Consider the following 21319-nt stretch of genomic DNA (forward strand, 5'->3'; position numbering starts at 1 on the left):
TCCAACAAATCTCCTTTTGGCCTAAGCTGCTTTGAGTGGGCTTAGTCTCATGCAACCAAATAATACCTAAGACAGTATGAAGCCGAACAGAACCAATCTGTCTACTCTATGATTGAGTGTCTGGGACACCTGAGTAAGTGTGGGGGACATCTGAGAAATTATGTGTAACATCTGCACCGGTGTGTTTGTGTAACAGGCTGAGTGTGTGTAACAGCCAAGCGTTTGTGACATCTTGAGAGAGTGTGTGAGATCAAAGTAAGTGTATGTAGCACTGGAATAAGTATGCATAGTTAGCTGGAGTCAATAAATGTTTAAATCTGTGACCTGTCAGTTATGATTTCTATCAATTTCCCCTCCACAATCTGGTCTTTTACTTAGCCCAAGGGTCCCATTTTTTGCAAATATCAACTGGGACTAGGGTAGGCTTTCTCTGAAAGGTTTGCTGTCCAGGTTCACAGATGGTCAGAGAGAAGGACAGCCAGTCCAATGAAACCCCTCCCTGCTCTTCAGATAACGTCAGCTGATTCTCTGCAACCCCCTTCAGAATACTTAAGCCCCAGGCCAAGGGGCAGCTCACCCTTGATCTTAGCTTTAGGCCAGGATTTCATCTGCTGCTCAAAACAACCCTTGGGTGTATTCAGGGCACAGATTTCTATTTCTGTGTCATAGATTAGTAAAACTGAGGTCCATAGTAATGAAAGGACTTGTCCAAATCCTAGGAGCAGCTAGGATCTAAACTCTGTTCTCCCAACTCCGGAGTCTGTCCTTCCAATCAGGTCACACTCCTTCCAACTAGACTCTGCAGATAGAATGGCCAGTTTTTCTCAGACCACACTTGCTGTGGCTTTGAACCCACTGGCACAGGGGCTGGCGTAGGAACAAAGAACACTGAGCCTGCAAAATGGCCAGGCCTATGCCTGACAGCTGTCAGGAAAGCAGATTCATTCTGTTGGCTTCTTGGAATTGGTGGTATTTGGAGGACCAATGGCATAGAGATTGCTGCATCTCTGTGTTTCATCAAGGCAGAAGCGAATCCAGAAAGCCCAGGAGATAGACATATGGACTGATCAAGTACTTATTATAGCTGATATTTGTTTCTAAAGCTCTATCAGGAAAATGGGGAGACTCTGGCAGTATCTAGTGGACACTAAGAAGGCATCTTATTTGGCTGAAGCTTAGAAGAAGAATGTATTGTTGCACCACATACTGAGGCCACTGTGAAGGATAGCACTGATGGTTGACGTCATTTAGTGCTGCTTCCTTCCCTGTTTGTCTCATGAGAACTGCTCAGCCCATAAGGCTGCCTGACATCTGTGAAGGCCAACAAAATTGATGGGTTAACTCCTAGTCTATCCCCCAAATTATGTCTGCCTTTCCTAGATGTGAATTCCTACAACGAGGCTTGAAACTCCAATTAAATTTGCCCTCTAAAGAGAATCCTCTGGCTGCAGCCCCATCCCCACCCAGTGATCATCTCCAACAATATTCATCCTTGACACCTCACTAAATCAATCCATCAGAGTCTTTCCTGGGAGCAAGATTTTATGGGAAGGGTCTGGGAAGCATATATGAAACCTGGCTAAGGTTAGGGAGAGGTGGCAAATGTTGAAACATAAAGATAGCAAGCTGAAAGTTGAGAAGATGAACTATTCCAGCATCTCAATTTGCAGAAAGCCTATCCACTCACATTCAAAGTGGTGCTTCTGGTGACTGAACACAATGATTTCTGTGTGTTGGGCATAGTTTTATGAACTTCATATGCATTAACTCTATCCCTTTTCTCTCCATTTCTTGGACTCACTGCTTTGCACAGATTAAGTAATTCATGGGCTGAAAGATAACCAAAATGGTTAAGATAGATGTGACAGTAAGACAATAAGAAAAAAGAAATAGAATCATGTAGAGGTAACTCTTTTTGTTACTGGTATTAGTTTGGAAAACATTTTCCTGCCCCATATTCTCCATAAACTATTTTCAGTGGCTCTATTTCACCCTGGCTGTCTTTTTCCCACTTGGCTGGGAAACCACTGAATGAAAAATGGTAGATTTCTATTAGAAATAGAAAACAAAATCACAAGCACTACTATTAATGAGGTGATTTAAAAATATATATATATTCAATCAAAAGTAATTGAGGCTGAGCATAGTAAGTCATGGAAAATTATAAACTATGCCCACTCTAGGGCATGACTGACTATTAAAATTTTTTTCACACCATTGCCTACAGAAAGCAGCTGGGCACCATGCCACCAGGGAGGTGGCAGCAGAATGGCCTCATTCTCTAAACAGGCTTGCAAAAAAGAGAACAATCAGTTGGATTGCTGAATAAAATTTAACTCATTTTATGCCATGCTAGGTGGATTTTTTGACAAAGAACAGCTAAGAGTTGACTTCTCAAGAGCAAGCAACAAAATGGTTTATTTATTTGAAAAACATTGGATACATTTCTTGAATACCCACTATTCACTTTTGCATTGGTTATCCCATTTAATTTTATTTTCAAAACAACTATTTGTAGGGTTATTTTACTCTCTCTAGCCTATAGAGGCAGAAACTGGAGTTCAGATAAGTCAAAGTGATCTGCCCAATGTCCCAAAGTTGACCCATAGCAGGGCTGCCATTGTGTATTTTGAGCCCACTCCCAGAGCTTTTCTCATGGCCCCACAGATGCCTGGTTTCCTTGTTCTGCATCCTTCCCTTGCCCCACATCATGGTTCAATAGGGACCAACGTTATCTCAGTTAACCAGAATTTCTAAAACCCAGCACATTTCTTTAAAGTCCTTTTCCATTTTACTCAGAGTTAAAAAGAAAGCCCTTCTATTTCAACCTTGGTAGTTGGTAAGTGTGGAACAATGTCTGGATCTCTTTTCTGCTACTTGTCAGTCCAGAGAACATTACAGTATTTCTTGGGAGGAACTACTTACAGAAGTGATCTCTTTGAAAGTATTTCTTACTGTCCAGGACTGTGAGTGAATTTGGAGGGAGGTTGGGAATCTCAGGATCCCAGAATGTCCAAGTTCTCTTATCCAGCCCTCATCTTGTTGCTATCCCTTCCTTTTCCCCTGCTCACCCTCCTGCTGCCACCACCACCACCCATATTATAGATTAAGACCTAGAAAGAGGCAGAGATTTGGTTTACTTGGATATAAGCTGATCCTAGCATGTATCTGCTATTTCTTTCTAATGAATCCTTAATGTGAGACAACATCATTGTGTTGTCTCACAAGTAGAGGAAAGGTAAAAATTCTATTTAGGTAAAATGTTTGATTAGCTAGGACCTATTTTGTCAAGATCTGAGGCTACATTGCATGATGAAAAGGACCCTGAACCAAAGATCATTTAACAAATATTCCAGCTTCAAATTCACCATCTATTACTGGTATGACCAAGGGATGTTTATTTAACCTCTGAGTCTCAATTTATTCAACTTCGAGTGGAAGTAATGACACTCATCTGCTTTACAAGATGGTTGTGAAGATCAAGTAACACAATAAGTATGAAAGTATTTGAAACTTTTAAAAGTGCTGTAAAAATTGTATATCTTGTTCTTGCAACTTGTTCCAACAGAATCCCAATCTCTGATCCATGCAATTGAAGCATTACCAGGACCATAAGTGGAGTAGCATGAAAATAGCAAAGGCTCTAGAATCAGAGTGAGGCTAGCTCCAATGGTAAATCCGCACTTACTAGTTGAGTGCCCTGGAGCAAATTGATTTTCCTCACTGAGTTTCCGTTTTTCACCTATAAAATGAAAATAATAAACACTTTCCTCATTGAGTTGTGGAGAGAATTACAGTTGTGTGCTGATAAATATTTAACAACCAGATTTCTGGGCAACAACAACAAATAAAATACCTGGTTTTAGTGTTTGTGGGTTTTCATGGTATAAATACGCTCAGTGAGGCTGGCTTCAAGTTACCAACATGATGTCACTGAATGCCAGATTGGGAAGAGACGTACACAATTGGCTCTCACAAGACAGCCAGAGCCAGGCCATCCCCCAGATTACATGAGTTAATGAATATGAAGATAGGTTTCCCCTTACTAGGAAATCAGTAAATGTTCATTAACTGTATTTAATGCTTGGGTCTTATCCTCCAAAGTTCACAATTTAAGGCAGACACTGAAGTAAGCTGAGGGGGAAAAAAAATCTATGAACAAATTCACTGCTGGGGTAAAGGAGGCAATAACTAAAAGGAAGAGGCATCCTAGTGCCACTATGAGGACCAGATAACTAGGGGAAGAAAATCAGCAGAAAAACAGAAATCTTTACGCCAAGGCCTGGATACAGTGAAGGACCTGGAATTCATCCCCACTCAGTATTATCCAGATCCTCTTCACTCCACCATCACCTAGGTAACTGGGGCAGTGTGGGATTAGTTGCCTGGCAACGGTGTCCACCCGTCTACTCTCTACACCCATATGCCCTAACCTCTGGTGACATTTCCTCCCCACGGGTCACCACCTGTCCCAGGAACATATCTCTCTATTGCATCCACTGGCCCTAGGCTAAGCCAGGCCCAAGGCAGCTTAACCTGAGTACACCTGCCTAGAAATTCACAATTCTGCTGGCTCTCATGGAAGAAAAATGAAAGACAAAGAGCCCAGACTAGTAGCCAGGAGATTTGGAGTTTAGTTTCAGCTCCAGACTGGACCAGATGCTGTGGGACCTTGGGAAGCTTGCTTGACTTCTCTGAGATTTTGTTTCTTCTTCCGCCAAATAGAGATTCCTCTCAAATCTATACAATGGGGATTTTCTTTCATCTGCAAAATGGGGAATTATAATGCCTGCCGGGCCTCTACACACGGTTGCCTTCAAGTCCATGTATACGACAAGTCCTCTGAAATACAACAAGTGCAAGAGGAGACGAGGTAATTATTACTATGCCCAGCAGTGCTGGCATCGACTAGACCTCCAGCCTCTCCAGACTTCCCCAAAGCTGGGCTGAGGACTTGGCACCAGGAAGCCAAGAGATGAATGAAGCCGAATCTCTTCCAGGACAAAGCAGGTGACATGTTCTAATGGATTCTGAAGAGGGTTTGTGTTCCTGCCCTTAACCATTGTAGCACCATTTGTACAGGCAGCCGGAATCCTGCCCAACAGCAAGAAGAAAATTGGCAGCCCAGGGAAGTGAGCAGCTCTCAGGTTGGACTTGATTAGGGACCAATTTGGGCCTGTTAGCCCAGCCTCCAGTATCATCTCAGCCAATTAGTGGCCCAGCCTGGCCTGCAGCTGGCTGCTTCCTTCTAAGCTAGACACTTATTTCCAGCAGAGCTCTCCCTTGTGCCTGAGGCAAGAGACCAGGGTGACTGTGGCCCATTAAAAAGATGGAGAGAGAAATAACTCACTCAGTAAGGTAATGGTGTGGGTGGGGCTTGAACTGGAGCTTTAATTAAAAAAATAAACCCTCAATAAACAGTCTTGTGGCTTGTGTATAATAAGTATGAGAATTTATAAACTCTCCCCAGCTATGGGGCTCTGATGACTATTAAACTTCACGTCTGGCAGAGGAATTTTGGCCTGATGGGCTAACTGTGATACTCCACCTCTGCCAAGCCAAACAGGCTGGCAACCTAAGAAGGAGGCCACCGAAGCTGTGCTCAGACTGCCCCTCGCCCTGCAAGAGCTCCTTGGATTGGGTCATCCTCCAATCAGAGCTGGCCCTTAGGAAAACCAGCATCTGCCAAAGGACTCTGCTTCCTGCTCCTTTTCCAGCCTCTGCAGAAACCTGGCGCTTGCTCCTGCCTCCCTACAGTCAAAGTATTGCTCCCAGGAATGCAAAGGAGAAGGGTTAAGTCTCAGAATAACGTGTTGTCTCTTCCCGGGGCTGGTGCTGCCTTTTGTATTTAATAGACCTCACTCTTCAATATGGCATTCAATGCCTCCCACAATCCAGCCCCTTCTTACCTCACTTCTTGCCACGGTCTGCTTCCCAATTACTCCTCCGTGCACTCTTCATACAGTTTCTTGCCTGTGGGTCTTTGCTTATGCCGTTTCCTCCTCTTAGTATATGCACTCCCTTATTCTTGCCTTATGTAGAATAGTCTTTGAGTGCCTGGACTCTAGGGCCAACTTAAAATTTTGAATCCCAGCTCTACTACTCAACAACTAATCAACTTTGAGCAATTTTCTTCACCTGTTAGTACCTTCAGTTCCTCAACTATAAAATGGAGATTAGGATACTTACTTCATAGGGTCATTGTGAGGATTAAATAAGTATATGTGTTTGCATATGTATGTGTGTCTGTGTGTACACGGTGTTTGGTATCTAGTAGGCATTATATAGCTAGATATTTGTTATTATTTTGCTTTAAGACAATGTTGGCAAACTATGACCTCAGGCCAAATCCATGTGCCTGAGTTCATAAATAAAGTTTTATTGGAACAGAGCTACACCCATTTGTTTATCTATTGTCTATGACCTTTCTGCTACAATGGCAGTGTTGCACATTGGTGACAGTGAATGTATGGACCCTAAAGCCTAAACTGTTTCCTACCTGCCTCTTTGTGGAACAATTCTGTTGTCCCCTACTTTAAGATTCAGTTTAAAAAGATGCCAACTCTAACACCACCCATCCCCAGGCTGCATTAGGCACCTGTTCTTTATGCCCTTATCCCACCTCCCCATACCTTTACCTTTTGCATGCATATCAGTATTTCAGTGACCTGATTGGGTGCCTACTTCCACCATTGGACTGTGAGTTTTTTAAGAGAAGGAACCACATTGTCTTCATTTGTTTTTCTCCCACAGGTGATAGCTGAATGAATCATGAATAATGGATGACATAGCATGGGATTATACCTTGAGCCTCTAAGAGACCTAAGCACAAACTTAGTGAACTGAGCAATGCTGCCCGATTTGGAATGGGACAGACCAGCTCACTGAGTTGGGGCTCCTGTGACATTTACAGGAAGGACCTCGGCCTTGTGTGATTCTTATCTGTGCTCCCCAAGGCAAAGCCATTTTAGAATGAAATAGCTTCAAAAACATGAGCCGATGGGGGAGAAGAAAAGACAACCTTGGCATCCACACACAAGTTTTCATTATTATTAATTCTCGGTGCTTCAAAATCTCATTTCTTCTTCACCTTCTTTCACTGACATTAGCGTAGTGCTCAGAGGTGGCTTGCCAAGCTATTCACAAGAGATTTGAGGGAATGGTGGTGATGAGGCAGGAATGGGGCTGAAACTCAAGAAACACAACAGGAAATAACAATCCCAAGCCATGTGAAGGCTGAGAAAGTGGGAAGATGGACATGTCTGAACTTTCTTCAGCCTAACCTTTGGTTAAGAAAGGCAGGACATGTAAGCTTGAAGACAAAGGTGGTAGGAGAGAGAACACTAAGACTTTGATGTGTACCTAATGTCACATTCATATAAGCGGGGCTACTGACTTGAAACTTGAAAGAAACAACTCAATCTTGACAGTACTGTGGAAAGTTTTCTATGTGCCATAAAGGAAGGAGGATATTTGGCCATGGGCAGGTGAACAAACAGACAAAAGAAGAACCTCAGTCCCTGCCTTCAGGGAGACCTTCATTGGATAGCTTAAACCAGTAGAACTGTAATTGTCCTTGTAAATCTGAGCGAAAACCCAACCAACAATGTGTACAATGAACCCTAGAGACTGTATTGGATTCTATTACTGTGAAATCTCAGTTTAACCAAAGATTCCCAGCCAGTGACGCACTTACTGTAAGCAATATTTAAAACAATAAAATCTCCTGTAACAGGAAAAGAATTCAAAGAAGCCCTTGGGGTTCTTGTAAAATGGTTTGGCCCATATAAATACATGCTGTGTAAATTGGGTACCCAAGAACAGCAAGCAAAAGATCAGGTGAGATGTAACTTTGACAGTTACCAAGAGGACCAAGGGCAGCAGAAATCCCAGGACTGGAACACACCACAATCTCAGCGTTTTCTGAAGTGTACTCCTTGGGATGTTTCTAGATATTTTACCTACAAGTTGTTGTTTTCTTTCTTCCTTTTTTTTAATGTCTGCAGTAGGACCCTTAGTATATTGTTGTACAGTGTGACTCTTAGAAAGGGATAGAATATACATCATTTCTTGTATTGTCTCACATTTATTTCAACAGGAAACGTCTTTTTTATAGAGAATTGCCCAGCTCTCATGTCCTGCAAAGCACAATTAGAGATAAAGGTCTTGGTAATATTGTGAGCTCTTTGAGGAAATAATGGCTTGTCTTTTTTGGTATCACCAGTGCCTAGGACAGAACTTGGCATAGACAACATACTTAGAAAATGTTAGAGGATGGAAAAGACCTAAAGTAAGAATGTGATGTCCTGAGCTTGTCATGGACTATCCTAGCCTCAGGCCTGTATAGACATTCCATAACCCAGAGAGGGTAGAGGGAAGTTCAATGAGGATGCTTCTTCAGTTTCCAGATTCTAGCTAATCTAAACTAAGAACATGGAAGTTTTCCAAAAGAAACATAGATCACCCAGGTACTTGTCCCATCAGCTTTAGATAAAGGTTACTTTTCCTTGAGAGATAATTGAATCAGATTCTTCTGAAATGGCAAAGGCCTATGGACTGCCTTTCAGTATTCCAGATGACCAAGCAGCTCAAGACTCCCTCAAAGTAGCCCACACAAGGAAAATGTCATGTGTCAATTTGATCTTGAATTGGCAGGTTTTCCAAGCTGGTAGCATTTTAGAGAATATTTTAGGAGCAATGCTCATGCCAGAGACAAATAAGTTTCCAATAATTTCCATGAACAAAACTCTATAACACTCTTGCTGTACCCTTACATACTCTTTTAAAATGCCTGAAAATTATTGAAGTTATTTTATCGGCTACATTAATTTCCTCTTCAAACATCTCAACATATCAACTTGAAATTAAGCATCAAAATTATGCAGTTGCATTTAAATATGTTAATAATCATAGGTAAACAAACCCAAGGCTGAAACTGTCCACAAAGAATGGAGGGCAGCTTGTTGGAAGTTCACAAACACAATGTAGGATAATTATACACTAAAACACTTAACCCTGGGAATATGCAGAAAATTTACAAAGATCAATTGCTCATAAAAAAAGAAAAAAAATTTTAATCAAATAAGATTTATCCAGTAAATGGTTAGAAAATTGATGGGAATTCCTTTGATAACACCATTTTGATTTGATTAGTTGTACTATTTTTATATCTTTAGTAAACAGAGTTTGATTATACAACTGAGCTCCTTTGCTACCAAAATATTACAAACCCATTTGTGGCTAAGAAGAAAATGGGGAAGGAGAATTCAAAAAATCCTTTAAAGGCTGGGCGGGGTGGCTGACGCCTGTAATCCCAGCACTTCGGGAGGCTGAGGCGGGCGGATCATGAGGTCAGGAGATTGAGGCCATCCTGGCCAACATGGTGAAACCCCCGTCTCTACTAAAAATACAACAACAACAAAAATTAGCCGGGTGTGCTAGCATGTGCCTGTAGTACCAGCTACTCGGGAGGCTGAGGCAGGAGAATGGTGTGAACCCAGGAGGCAGAGCTTGCAGTGAGCCGAGATCTCGCCACTGCACTCCAGCCTGGGCGACAGAGGGAGACTCCATCTCAACAACAACAACAACAACATCAACACCAAAAAAAAAAAAAAAACCTATCTCTTCCTGTTTTCTAGTTGTATTAGTTTGTTAGGGTTGCCATAACAAGCACCACAGACAAGTGGGGGCTTAACAACAGAAATTTATTTTCTCACAATTCTAGAGGGTGATCAAGATGTCAGCAGGGTTGATTTCTTCTGAGGCCTCTCCTTGGCTTGTAGATGATGCTCTTCTCCCTGTGTCTTCAACAGTCTTCTCTCTGTATCCAACGGTGTCCAAATTTCCTCTTCTTACAAGGACATCAGCCATATTAGATTAGGGCCCACCCTAGTGACCTCATGTGCACTTAGTTACCTTTTTAAAGGCTCAACTCCAAATATTGTCATATCCTGAAGTACTGTGATCTCGAACTTCAGCATATGGATTTGGGCATGGTGGGGGAACACAAGCCCATGACACTATTGGACACTAACTTTCTCTTCTTCCATTTTGTAAAGGAAAGACTATCACTGCCTTAAAACATTTTTTTACTGTTAAAAATTTACATTTATACTCTCCAAATCTATCCCACATATCAAATTACAAATGTTTCTGTTGATTTTATCTCCTAAATTTATCTTTCATTTCTCTTTCTCAAGTCCTCATCAACCCTTGAAGCAGCTCTCTTCCTGACCTCTCTAGACAACCAGCAGCCAGAGTGAGCTTTCTACATAAAAATCTTATAGTTGCTACTCTGCTTAAAACCCATCCTGGTTATTTAAACATCTAAAAGTTCCAAAAAGTTGTCAATAATATTTCTATAGATTTATCCAAAGAAAGAATCAGAAAATTACACAAGTATATACTTGCAAAGATTTTTGTTACAGCATTATTTACAACAGAGAAAATTGAAAATCACCCAAATCTCCAATAATAGAAGTCTGATTAAACGAACTCCAGATGTGGACCCATGCATTAAAATACCATGTAGCCATAAAAAGGATGAGGCCAGGGAATATGTTCATTGGCTATGAACAAATGTTAAATTTTTAAAAATCCAAATAATTAATGAGATATATAGAGTCAGGCCTCTGTATTAGCAGGTTCCACCAACCAGATACTGAAAATATTTGAGGGAAAAATAAAATAACAATACAATATTAAAAAAAAATGAAAACCATACAACAACTATTTACATAGCATTTATATTTTATTAGATATTAAAAGTAATCTAGAGATGATTTAAAGTATACAGTACAGGAGGGTATATATAGGTTATATGAGAATACTATGCCATTTTACATAAGAGACTTGAGCATCCTCAGATTTTAGTATTCTTTTGGGGGTCCTGGAACAAATCCCCTGCAGATATGGAGAGATGATTGTATGTGTGTGGGGGCTTATATACATACAGTGTTTATGTATGTGTGAGTGTGTGTGTTTTTGTGTGTATAATGTTCTTATTTATGAAAGAGGAATAGATTGAGGGGTGATAGATGATAGATAGATAGATAGATATATAGATAGATAGAGAATTTTGAAAAGATATAGATCAAATTGTTATCAGTAGTTATCTTCAATGGGGTACGGTTAAAAGTGATTATTTTTGTTTACTTATCTGTATTACCCAATTCTTCAAAAATAAATATATATATAGTTCATGTCATAAATAAATTAAAGTTTAAAAAGTAAAAACTCTGCTAATTCTCCCTTCCTCACAGATATAAGTTCAAGCTTCCTGGCATGACATCCAAAGTTTTCACCCTGGAGACAGACTACTTTTCTGGGTGTGCCTCCTGTCACTCCATCCCACCATCCCTCACCCTCACTTCACCACTCCCTATTGCCCAGCATGTCATGCCTTCTCCTATCTCTGTGCTTTTTTTTGTGTCTTTCTCTCTACTAGACTGCCTTTCCTCATGCTCTTTGACTGACAAACTCCTATTCATCCTTTAAAACCCATATCAAACATCACCTCCTCTGTAAAGTTTTTCTATCCTTCAATACATAGCTGCTCTCTCTTCTGGACCCCAGAGTTTTTTTGTTTATGCTTCTATCATAGCAAACAGGTTCTTCCATTTTGATCATATTCTGTTTCTTTCACTACACTGTGGGAATTTCAAAGACTATATCAAGATCTTAGAGTTAATAATCCCATGAAATGTTGGTTCCCTCTACTAATGTGATATCCTAAGCTGTAGAGCAGAGCAGGAACACTAACTGAAGCCCACCACAAAAGTGGGAATTTAGGGCCCATCAAGTCCTTCCCAGTCACCTAATCTGTAGATTTTTCAGATCGTTCTCCAAGGAAGACTCACTAACACTGCATCCACTTTCTTCCATATCCAGTGGGAGAAGGAAAACAGGGCAGAAAAGCAGCCTCCTCCTGATCCAGTTTCTACCCCTAACTCAGGGACAGTGAGCAGCACCTTCTATCCATCATCCACTCACATCTCACTACCTTGCCTCCAAGTCATGCAGCCCCATTGGATCAGAAATACACTCCCTAGCTGCTAGAAGTCCTTCCCTGACTCCATTTCTTACCTCCTGCCACCCTGTCCAACTTGCACAAACTCATTCCTGCCTTGCAAAATGAAGGAATTTTCTCATCATTCGCTCTTAAAAAGCCATGTGGTTATTTGTCTTGTTCTTTGGTTGGTTGCAAACCTTTCCACAGAAACAAATGTTAGTACAACTCATCACCTTGTGTCAAGGTGTCCGTATCCTAAATGTTCAAGGCTTCTCTTCTTGCTGCCTTTTTAAGCCTTCTTAAAATGAAAACACAAGAAAAGGATTTACTCACTGGAAACAACATTGCAAAATCACCTCTTTGTTTGACCTGTGGACACCAAGAGGCCCAAAAAATCACTAGATCAATCCTTTGCCATCATGAAAGAAAATGAGGAGTTTTCCTCTCCCCTGGGTCAAGCAGCCTGCAGAGGCTCCTTCCACAGATTATGGTTCCAGCTCTTCTCTAAAATGAAACTAAGCCAAAGCATCAGACACGTTGCCCTGGCACTGGTATATAGGAGGCCTATAACCTGTAAGGTGGCTGGGAACCAGAGAAGTCACCCTGGTATGCATGGTTTCAGAGGCCACTGGCAGTGGCTTCAGGCATGTTTAGGGGACCCCTTGGCTGCCTTTTGCCTCTCAGAAACAAGAAAACCATTTATTCCCCCAGTTCAACCACAGCATCTCTTCCCTCCCCAATGCCAGAAAATCAGGGTTGAGAGGTGCTGGTGGAGGAGAGATGCACTAGGAGTGGATGGGGTAGGAGTCACTGCCTGCACCGTGTGAACTGGAGTGTGCAGGCATGGGGTTTCAGACCTAGGGAGGCACTCCCTTTGCTTTCTTCTCACACTATGACCCTCTCTTCTCCAAACCTCCTTTAGGAAACCCATCAAAGCTTATTCAAGTTCACTGCCCTGACTCAAGGGAGAAGAAGCAAATGGGAATGGAGAGAGAGTCATGTTGCAACAACCCACACTGTTTTCCTCTCACTCCTCAGAGATCACCTCCCACCCCAGATGGATCCATCCTCTGGAACAAGAACACACACACACACACACACACACACACACACACACACACAAACTACACTGAGAACAACTGAATCCTAAAGGGAATTGGATGACAGTGAGAAAAAATATAAAGAAAGCCAGTTTCATGAAAAACAAAGAAAAATAATGTATTGAGTAGCTGGTATGAAGCAGTCTCTATGGTAGGCATTTACACATATATGATTTCATTGAATCCCAATATCAACACTGTTAAGATATTGTTATTCCATGTTAGAAGTGAGGAAGCTGAGGCTTTAAAAAGTTATATCTCGATGTCCGCCTAACCAGAGTGGGTAGATGGAGACAAAATCTAGGATAACAAACTCAAAATCTCATTCTGTTTCTAGGTCCATGTTGGTGTTCAGACCAATTTGTCCAAGTAGTCACAAAGAGATTAGGCAACTACGATGAGTTTGCAGGTATTCCTTGCTGGGGTCTAGGACTGACCCAGATCTGGTTCTACTCTCAAATCCTATGGATCTTAGTGGAACTAACTCCTTGGTGGTGCATAATATTCAGCCACACTCTCTGCATCTCCTCCTTGTCCCTGGGTAGGGTAGCCCCCAACCAATCCCTTTATGCTGCCCTAAACAACTGACTGAAGAGAGTGTTGCTGTGTTAGCTGTTGTAAGATATAGGCCAGGTGGCTGGGAGAAACAGTTTCCTAAGGCCTAGAATGGAGTTGCTCTGGTGAACATCAAAAGCAATGTATATGAGTCTTCCTTCTGAAACCCCCATGAGCCCAGAGCAGGCCCCTTCAATGTGTGTTCAACCACAGAAAAATCATTAAATGGCTCAAACTCAGCCACTGCTTCCTCCTGAAAAGGACACATGCCATGAAGCATGACTGGGCATAGTGCAATGAATAAAATGTAGACCCAAGTTCAAATCCTGGTGAAGTCAAACCCTTTGTGACCCCAGGAATAAAAGCGTTTCACCTCTTTATGTTTAATTTTCTCAAATGGTAATGGGAATGTTAATAATACCTCCCTCAGGGGGTTATTTAGAGGCTCCAGTGAGACAAGATGTGAAAAACACCCAGGGCACTGGCCCCAGAGTAAAGGCTCATTAATGAAGGTTGTTATCTGGATATTAGAGGTTGATTGAGCTCTGCATTTGGAAGCAAAAAAGTTAGGATTCTCTTTGGAAAGTTGCTTATAGCAGCCCTTTTCTATAGAAAAATATAAGGGTGTTCAAATTATTTCTTTATTTCTTTGCAAAGACATGGTGAATTGGAATAGCCTACCCCTTACAAACGACATGACCTTGGATGCTTATGTCATTGGCTTAGGCCACTCAGGCTGCTATAACAAATATCCATTGACTGGGTCTAAACAATGAAGATTTATTTCTTACAATTCTGGAGGCTGAGAAGCCCAAGATCAAGGCACAGGCAGATTCCATGTCTGGAATCTGCCCCGTTTTGTAGATGGTGTTTTCTTGCTGCCTCCTCACGTGGCAGAAGGCAAAAGACAGATCTCTGGCACCCCTTTGAAAAGGACACTAATCCCGTTCATGAAGGCAGAGCTCATGATCTAGTCATCTCCCAAAGTCCTCACCTCTTAATACCATCACCTTAGAGGTCAGGACTTCAACATATGAATTTGGAGAGGGGGATGCAAAGTTTCAGACCACAGCAGTCACCATTCTAATCTCAATTTCCTAACTTGTAAAAAGCTCACACAGAAACAAAACCAAACCAAACCTCACAGGACTCTTTATTAACTTCTCTCATCCCCCACTTCTTCATCGCAATCCAAGCTGCATCATCCCTCACCCCCACTGGTGCTACATCACCAAGCACGCTGCTAGCATTCTGTGCCAGCAAGACTTTCTCCATGAAAAAAGTCATGCGTTGATTTGCATTCTGAAGGAAGCTTGCCCACTGGTAACAAACTGCTCACAGAGCAGCATCAGCCCATGGACTTCACTTTGAGTGGTTTATTATACATTTAAAGTGTCTATTGTATTTTTTCATGGAGTTAGATTGTACATTCAGCAAAGTATGTCACATGCACTAATCTTAAGCATACAACGTGATGAAATTTTACATACATATACACTGGTGTCACCATCATCCGGAAATAGACATTTTCTAGCACCTCATAAGGTTCCTGTGTGCTCCTTCCCAGTGAATACCAGCCCCCCTCAGAGATAACCACGGTCCTGACTCTGTCACCACAGATTAGTTTTACCTGTTCTTGAACTTAGTATAAATGAATTATACACTGTGCACGCTACTGTGTCTGGCTTCTTTTACTCAAGTTTAAGTCTGTGATATTCATCCGTGTTGCTGCATGTACAATAGCTCATTCTTTTTTAGAGTCTCTAAATTTGATTGCCTCACTCCTCTGCTCCCTCTCTGCAGTCTATCTGGTCTCATTTCTTCTCCAGGAATATGCCACGCATCCTCCAGCTAAACACTTGCATATACTCCACCTTCTTGTTGGAATGTTCTCCCTTTTCCCTCTCCCCTCACCCAACTCCATTTTATTCTTTAGACCTCAGATCCAATCCCCCTTCCTTAAGGCAAGCTTTTCCCAACTATCCCACTCTTGTCTGTGTTCAGTTCTGTATTATATTCCTTGGTTGTTCCCTCCACTGGTTACTCTCAGCTTTCCCCTCAACACTAGTTTCTCTCTAAGAACAGGATCCACAGCACATCCTTTGTATTCACCACTATATCCCCAGTGCCCATCATTATAGGGACCCAGATATTTCTTGAATGAATGAATAAGTGAGTAAAGTGTCCAGTTCAGTGCCTGGCCCACAAAAGATGCCAGACCTGGCCTTCTCTTCGCCTTCCCACCTTGTGCTATTATGAAGTCCAAATACTCCACACTGTTCTCTGCCTCAGTAATACCAACTCTTTAGAGGAGGACCTAGAAGAAATAAAATCACTACTTTTTTTCAGAATGTTTTCTGAAATATTTTCACCAAAGACATTCTCTGCAGGCTGAAGAAGCTCTGACTCATGCTTCATAATGGACTGTGGCATTTCTCTGAGTTTTTTTATGGCTCTCCAGAAAGGATTCCTTTCAGAACCGTTAAGAAGATTGTGGACAAGGACATATGCACAGGAAAAAAGGCCCAGGAGAAAGTATAATAAAATGTTACCACTGGCTTCCTCAGGGTGATGGGGTAGTGTAAGATATTTTTTTCTGTACTTTACTATAATTTCTAAATTTTCTATATTAAATATGCATTATTTTTAAGGAAAAGATACTCCTGTTATGTTTGAAGTGACTCATAAGGACATGTCAAATTGCATTTTATCACTGATACATGCAGACCTAACCCCACAGTCTGGGAAAGTAAGCCCTGGTTGAACAACCCCGTGGGAGGCAAAGGAATCTCAAATGATTGAGGGTCAGTCTTCTTCCCAGATAAGGGAATTCCTGCCAGTCTTGGGACTGATCAGGAAACCTTGGCCCAAATAAGCCACAGATAGTCCCCCTGCTCAGGAAGTGTCCATAGGCAGGGGACTATCTGTGAAAGAAAGTTGCTGAACCTCCAGAGAAAGAGAGAGGTCTCAGAGTCTCTGCAAATATTTGAGAACAATTTTTCTGGCCTCCACTCTCGGGTTCTTTTGTTTTGTTTTTGCCAGACTAAACCCCCTCACTTGAGCCAAATGGTTTGCATATGACCTTATTTCTATTACCCTCATCACCTGTATATGGGCAGCTCCAAATGTCAACTATCTCTTTTAATATATGCTCCTATGAGTTGAACACAACCAGATCTGATTTGACTGTGGGAGACTGTATTAGGGTCACCACCTCCTTTGTTTTGAACACTATACACCCATTAATTTTAAGATCTAGCTACTATAGAGAGATTAAGAGCAGAAAGTCTTGACCCAGACTGCCCCCATCAAATCCCAACTCTGACACTAGCTGTGTGATATTGACCAAGCCCTTTGACATCTCTGTACCTCGGATTCTTCATCTGCTTCATCTGCAAAACGCTGACAATAATAATACCGACCCCAGAGGGTAGCTAGGAGGATTAACAGGGTTCATCCGTGCAAAGCCCTTAGAACAGCACCTGGCATAAGGAGAGGGCTACACAATTGTTAACTGTTAGCACTAATGTGGCCAAATGGCACTGGTTTTATGGGCTTTTCTGTTTTGTTTTTGTGAGGAGTGAGGAGCTTAGCTGCAAAAACTCCCCATTGACTGATATTCAAATTAAAGTTAAAGCCCCTCAGATCCTTAACTCCCTCCATCTAGAAATTGTGCAACTGATTTTTGAACCTAGAGGCAGAAAAACAAATTTGCATTTTTTTCCCAGAGAAATTCCAGCGGGAAAGTAAGAGACAAAGTGAGAGAGGGGCAGAGAAAGAACAGTGACAGAGAGAGGCGACAGAGACAGAGACAGAGAAACGTAACAGATTGAAACTGCTAGCCTGCATCAGAAATGAGGGCCTCAGAAAAGCTGTTCATTTCCCAGCTGGGTTTTGTTTTTGTGTGGGTTCTTTTTTCCCCCCTTTTTCATTTGTGTTCACACTTCCCCCTCTTGTGGCTCATCAGAAAATCACAGGTGGTCCTTGCTTTTCAATGGATTTCAAAATTGGTGAACACTCAATGCTGGCAGTTCTGGCGGAGAAGATTGGGTCAACCCCTACCTGATCCCAGGAAGGGGAAGAGACAAGATGGGGAGAGGAGGCCAGGTTGTATAGTAATCATCACCTGCTCCTTATCCAAGAGTCATGTGAGCAGAAAAAGCTGTCTCTTCTCTTTCATTGACAAAGGGACGAAGGGCTCCAGAAATGACCCACAGTACTAGCCCTCTCGGGGATATTTTCTAAAAGGCTTTGGTAGGGGATGGATTCATTTAGGATCAGGCCAGTCAGATAGAAAAATAATACAAACAAGTCCAAAGGAGAACTGTATCTGTCATTGCTCATATTCACTCTGCTCCAAGCCAGTTCTACGCCTTTGCTCACACTATAACCTACACCAAAAGTGCCCATTCTTCAAGGATAGGGTAACTGCTATCCTTTTGTGACTCCTTTTGCCAATCTGTCCCCAGACCCTTACCTGTAGTAGAAATGTTTCTCTTCTCTCACTCCACAGTATCTTATTATGGCTCTAATGTGGCACTGGTGAAGTTTGCTTTCTACGCAATTAACAGCGTCTTTGTCTTATCACCCCACAAGATTAGTGAAGAGGAAAGGGAAGAGGCTGGGTTTCATACGTCTCCAAAGACCCAGCCTCCAGCATAAGGGGTGGGGTGGGGGTGTGATAAGAGAGGGATGAGGGGGGAAAAGAAGGAGGAGGAGAAAAAGGACAAGGAGAAGATGGCAAATATAACAGTTGGTGAATCTATTAATAGTTACAGGGTATGTGAATATCCATCAGAACTTTCTATTTTTCTGTAGTTTTGAAGTTTTTCAAAAAAAAGTTGAAAAAAATGAAAAAAATCACTTAATATGGCTTGCAAGTTTAAAAATAAGGTAAATGCCAGAGTAAGAAATAAAATCAGGACCCAAATCAAAATTAGGCTTCTCAACCTCTAGAAACCATAAATTAGCTTTTAGGAGTTACAAACCTCAGGAAATTTTAAATACAAGTTTTGTGTCAGGGCATTTTTCTAGGGAGAAAGGTTTTAACTCTTTCATCAGATTTTCAAGGGGTTTGTAACACCGCTATACACCCCCCAAAATATTAAAATAGTAACCTAAAAAGAACTTGAAACAAAATGCTATTGCCAGACATGAGGATCAATGGCCATAGAATGATGGACTGAATTGATCAAATTTCAGAGACAAAAAATACCTTGGTGATCATGTAGCCCAGACCTCTACATCCAGATGGGGAAACTAGGCCCAAAGAGAGGTCAGGGAGTTTGACTCCAACAAATTTAACATGTTTCACTGGCTCATAAATGACAACCAGGCCCACAATGTTCTCCTTGTGCCATGGGGAATTCTCCCCCAAGAAAAGCCATCCTGAAAAAACGTGATCAGACAATGGTCATCTTGTCAGCCCCCACAGACAAGAACATGCATCTTTGTTCTGAACCAAATGACCGCATTCTTACAGGCTGATTGAAAAGAAGGCTTTGTTGAGGGGGGTATGGGTGTCTCGATGGGATCAGGGACACTCTCAGCTGTAAGGTAGAAGGAGCAGGCCACTAACTAAGATTGATGGATGGTGCCAGCCCTGGCAGGCCAAACACAATGCAGGGATGGCCAAGTGGGGGAACAAAATTAGTTTGCAAGATTAGAACGTATTAACACAAGTCAGACAACTGTCATGTCACAGTTCTTCACCGTAATGCTGACTGGCAGGCAAGCATTTCTGATTCTGATGGCCACGGAGGCGAGGCATCTGCAATCTGTTTCGCATGACATCCCGCTGCTGATAAATCCCCCCTTCTGGAGAAGCCAGCTTTTCTTAGAAAACTGTGTCCCCTGGGTCTTGTTTGGCAGGTCCCCAGGCCAAAGGTGCTTGGCAAGGTGGGAGAGGGCAAGGAGGATGTGGCAGCTGTCAAGAACTTTAGCTGAAGAGGAAAAGAAGGCTTTCTGAGCTCAACACAACAAGTACCTGAGGATCACTCACAAGCCTGTTACCAGGATGAAGATGACAGGAAGGTGCAAGAAACATCATAATCCTGGCCTCAAGGAATGTTCAACCACACTGGGGAGCCCAGACCTACACATGTGGCCAAGTTCAATAACGATGCAAAACAGGCCAGAGTCAGCAAGGCCATTCCTTGGCTGAGCACCATAGAGCTGATTCTAATGAATGCCCACTGCTCTACTTACTTTTCTCTGGACCCAACAGGTGGTTAATAGATCAGCATGGTAATTTCATTACCAATCAAGCTACAGAAATTTGGAAGTAGTCATGACCTACTTATACCCAAGTCCTGGGTGGTGCTCTTTCCTCATTGGTTTGTATTCTTTGAAATTTTTAGTGTGAGTCTTCTAACTTGATTTTGTTAAATATTGAATAAATATAAAAGGGTATTTGTAAAAATACTTGTATTAGTCCAGGTTATTATACTGCAGTGACAAACCACCCTAAAATGGCCGTGACTTGGCACAATAAACATGGACTTCTCATCTCTGCAAAATCAGCTGCTGGCCTGGACACTTCTCCAGAGCTACTCTCCATGCAATGGCTCAGCAATTCAGAATGCTATGATCCTGTGGCTCCCCCATCTCAACATGAGGCTATGGAAGAGAAGGAGTTATCTGGAGGGTCATTCACTGACTTTTTCAAGCTTTGGTCCAGAAGTAACACACACACACTTCACACACACATACACACACACACACACACACACATCAATCCTGACTACAACTTATTAGCTTGAACCAATTCCATGGCCTTGCCTAACTTCAAGGAGGTAGAAACTGGGAGGAAATAGATGGAATGCCTTTTGAGCATAGAGCAAACATCCTTGTACTCATCAACAAGTTTAAGAGAGAGAACATTTTTATTACATGTGCTCTGTGTTCTCTTATCAGATGCCAGTTCTTTTTCTTATCCTTCAGACATAACTACCTTCCTGAATTTTGTATTTATCACTTCTTCATTTTTCTTTATAATTGCATTACACATTTTTGTATCCTTAAACAACATACTGTTCAGTTTTGCATTTTTAAAATTTCATGTAAATAAAATCACACTGTATGCGTTTTGTGACTTTACTCCTTTTGCTCAGCCTTGTTTTATTAAGATTTATTCATTTTTTCCTGTACAATATCAATTCATTAATTTTCATGGTTTTATAGATTTCCACTGAAGGAATATAACAAAATATTTATCCAGTATACTGTTGAATGGATGTGTGGGTTGTCCAGGTTTGGACATTATAGGGGGTGCTGATACATGCATTCTTACACTTGTCTCCTGATGGATTTGACCAAACATTTCTCTACAGAAAGTTTTCTAAGATGGAATATTCAAGAAGAAGTAAAAATGATGAGCAAGTAAGTTATTGAATATGTGAATCTAAACAAATTTTGACTATGTTAAACAAAATAACAATGTCTTATAAGTTAAAAAAAAGGATAAATATACCAAAACAATAATATTCTCTGGTAAGGACTGATTGAAGATAAAATATTCTAAGATCCTTGTAATGTTAGGGAGGGTGGTAAATATACAGCTTACCTTTTGAGTTTGACAAATTAACCATGCATGACACATTTCCAAGGTAACCACCAAAAAAAGAGAAGTAAAGATAAAAAATACAATGAAGGA

This window comes from Pongo abelii, chromosome 9 (assembly GCF_028885655.2).
Source record: "Pongo abelii isolate AG06213 chromosome 9, NHGRI_mPonAbe1-v2.0_pri, whole genome shotgun sequence".
Classification (NCBI taxonomy): domain Eukaryota; kingdom Metazoa; phylum Chordata; class Mammalia; order Primates; family Hominidae; genus Pongo; species Pongo abelii.